General features: G+C 31.7%; 1 long non-coding RNA gene across 1 annotated transcript; it reads right to left on the minus strand.

The window, feature by feature from the left end:
* Positions 1 to 626: 626 nt before the first annotated feature.
* On the minus strand, positions 627 to 2860 carry LOC133206315 (uncharacterized). Its single transcript, XR_009723740.1, has 3 exons — positions 2755 to 2860; positions 1028 to 2657; positions 627 to 911 (listed from the first exon to the last, which is right to left on the minus strand). It is a non-coding gene; the product is annotated as an uncharacterized LOC133206315 (long non-coding RNA).
* Positions 2861 to 3867: the final 1007 nt, after the last annotated feature.

The raw sequence follows: 3867 nt of genomic DNA on the forward strand, positions 1-3867 counted from the left end.
TTTGCAGTATACAAAAATAGATCTAGACATATTCTATCAAAGAAGACGGTTTTTATTTATGTGAATAACTAACCAATTCGAATTTCCTTTTTTTTTTGGTATATTCTCAAGCAGTAGAGGTCGATGTGATAATACATATAAGACGTTATCACAAACTGTGAAAACCACAAAATGTCATTAACAATGTAGTACTTCTGCAGAATCGAAAAAAAATGTTAACTTTTGTAGGAAAATTTTTATGATAATGAATTTGAAACATGTCACTTAAATTGTCAGTGTGTAGATATTCCGATAGGATTTTCCAAACTTTAATACAGTATTGAAATGAATGACTTACGAAATGTTCGCCTAAATCTAAGATATTTATTTTTTGAGAACTGATTGCTAGGAATAGGAGTTTTAAGATTGTACAAAAATTAAGTCATAATTAGTCAATTTTTCTTGCTTGCAAAGCTATTTTACTGTAGCGCCCCTACTGGGATTAAGCACTCTGGTGTCATATCTGAAATACCAAATTCACGATATATAATATGAACTAAAGGATGAATTGTCGCATGATGGCAAAATTATGTCATGCACAAATGATTATCCAACTCAAAGAACAGTAAAACTTACAGAATCGTCCAGCTTGTTAATTATTTATTTCTCTATATGGAACACCAAAATTAAATAAAAGAAAGATAAAGCAGCATCATTCCTTGCACTACTTGGCACATGGCCAATTCTCATAGTACTATCAAAGTGTTATCTTTTATTAAAGTTTACACAAAATTTCCGCTCGCATTTGATCCGCCGTTCATATTGCATTGAGTTGCATGATCTACAAAACATGTCAGTAATCACAACGGACATTGGTAGAACCCCTGCTAAAATGACAGCGTTTGACATCCTTGCGGGTATATTGTAGAAACCTAAAATGTTGAGGTGAAAATTGAAATTCGAAAATTTTATTTCTATTACAGACATAAGAGATCTAGAAATATTTTGTGGAAAAAACCCTTTTATCATGTTTATTTTAACCACTCACCGATTAGAATCTCCTCTTTAATTAATACTTCCTCGAGGAATATAGCTTTGTCTGTGCTAACAGGTGCAAAATATGTCGTCAATAAAATTGCAAAAACCAAAGAGAATGCCATTTGTATTTGAGAACTACTGCACAAAATGATTTGAACTATGCAAATAAATGGAGAATATTTACGAGAATTATGTTATAAACATGTCGAAATACCACATATTATAGTGTAGTTAATCCGAAAGGGTTTTCCGGAGTTAAGTACATGTATTCCAAAGTGGATTGACTAATGCAACTTTTGCTCAAGTGTGAATGTTTGATTCTTGTTTTTGTTCTTTTGACAATTAAACAAGTAGAAGTAACTAATACGTTGTAAACGAGTAGCGAGCATTTTTAACTTAATTTTAATGTAATATTTTACAAAAGCATCAATTTGAGAGATTTTATAAGTGGTAAAGAAAAACAAAATAGAATTAAATAAAATTTTTGATTTTAGCAATTCATCATAAAAAATTTGTAAGTAAATTCAATTTTCACGAAATAATGCTTATAGTAGACGAATATTCTTTTTTAAAAAGGAAACAAATTCGGAGTACCGGGTAAAAACTCATAGAAGATGTTTTTCATTGTGATTGAAAAGTGTGCTTTGAAAGATAACCGGAAGACGAAAATACTAACGAAGTTCCTAAATTGCAGATCTTAGTATTACCGTTTATAATGTAACACGTGTGAAAGTCAACCCTGTAGAGTTTTAAATATACTATATCTGGAAGAATTTGGAATCTAGTTTCAACCCCGATACTTTGATATTGTGAATAGTACACCAGCAGTCCATATATGAGAGCGGATAATGACAATCAGGAATATTTTTTGCTCTTGACTTTCTTCATATTTTGCATCAATGTTTCAGAAAGTATAATCAAGTGATTCTATATCTCTACGAAATGTGAAGCATATGAGATAAAGATATGGGAAATATCGAGGAATTTTGACTTTTTGGGGGGGAATTCAGATTCGTTATGTTTTCAAATATGATAAAAATAAAAACTTCTTCTTAGGCTTTTTTCACAAAAGGATAAAAAAGTATCAATGTTAAAACCAGTCATCTTCAAGATGAAAGAAACAATATCCAGTTATTGAAAATCGTCCCATTTGACAAAACTTTTATATAATATCTATTTGTTGGAACTCCTATATGCATTTGAAAAAGGTCAGTAACTATTGGTATTTGAAGACATATCTTAAATTCACTTCAAACGATATCACAATAATATTATAAGCTTTCCACAAGTAAAGGTACAAACACAGGATTCAGATTTCAAATTAAAGAAATGTCCACTATATTTCCACTTTGAATAGTTTTGATAAGAAACTTCGCCTCCTTTAGTCTACTTTCTAGCTGTTTTGTCCATGTTCTTTAGATACCTCCGAAAACTAGGCGGCGAAGCCCGTCAACTATTAAAACGTAAGCAGAATCTCCGTTCACACAAAATCCGTCTTTGCTCAGAATGGATTCTTCCACATGCACTGCAAAACATATCTGTGATTGTGACAGATATTTGACCGTACATGTAACTTACTGGAGGCAGAGTACTCGTACGTTCTGGAGCTGCAACATTAGCATTATCAACTCCAGGGTCATCTGAAATGAATTCAATGTAAATTCATGTTTATGTAAGCAAGTTGAAAAAATACAAGTAGTTTGTCTCTCAGCAAAAATATGGCAAAATTGTAGATACCTATCAAAATTACTTCCTTAATAGTTATCTTTTCTACTCCCGGCCATACAGAAACAACATCAGTCATACCTAAGGAAACCGATTGTAAGCAGACCAGAATGGCGAGGATGAAGACAAGCGCCATTATTCAATCATTTGCTATTTAAATCCAGAGTGTGGTAGGATGGTGTGAGAAAAGGGATTAGAGGTAATAGCTGTATAAATGATGAGGACAAGAAACACAGTAATCGACAAAATATCGAACCAGACATAAAACGTTTCATCATGAATTTGATTAGTTATAAAAACAGAGCCTAATTTAGTTATTTATTTCTCGTTCAAAATACGTCAGCATCAAATATTATAATTATATTTATGTAATCCTAGTGATCTGGCTAGGCTACCACATAAGTTGTAGTTAAAACATAACAAAGACAAAGTATATTGAGTGAGAATTGTCATTTATTAAACGACAATAAGTATATAACACAAATAAAGTTATGGGGAGATCACCGGGATATTTCCTTAGTACAAAGAACAATAAAATTGGCAATGGTATCTCCCCTGTTGCAAACAATCATCATTTTGGCAAAAATATTTCGACAAATAAAAAGTACATAAACCACAAAGTTGTCAAAACAAAAAGCTGCCAAAAATATTTCGACAAATAAAAAGTACATAAACCACAAAGTTGTCAAAACAAAAAGCTGCCACATGGCAAGTAAGATGGCACAAGCACAAAGAACATAATAATCAAATTACAAAGATAAATAGAGTAAAGTTGTTTTAATGATGGAGTAGGAAGGGGGACGGAGGGTGGGAAAATTTCTCAAAACAATTCTGTTAACTTGTTTACACTTCTAAATCAGTGAAAAGACGCTATCTAATGTCACGTGATTTGAGTAAGGACTACGATTGGATAATAAAAACTTTTTCCCCAAGGGGAATGCTAATAACACAATAAGACTCAAACAAACAAGGAAACTTCTATACATCACATATTACATAAAGGCTATTATTTACAATAATGCTGTATTATGTAATCCTAGTGATCTGGCTAGGCTACCACATAAGTTGTAGTTAAAACATAACAAAGACAAAGTATATTGAGTGAGAATTGTCATTTATTAAATG

The sequence above is a fragment of the Saccostrea echinata genome, unplaced genomic scaffold (genome assembly GCF_033153115.1).
Source record: "Saccostrea echinata isolate AGI-Se365-2 ecotype Australia unplaced genomic scaffold, CSIRO_AGI_Sech_v1 ptg000054l, whole genome shotgun sequence".
NCBI classification, from domain to species: Eukaryota; Metazoa; Mollusca; class Bivalvia; order Ostreida; family Ostreidae; genus Saccostrea; species Saccostrea echinata.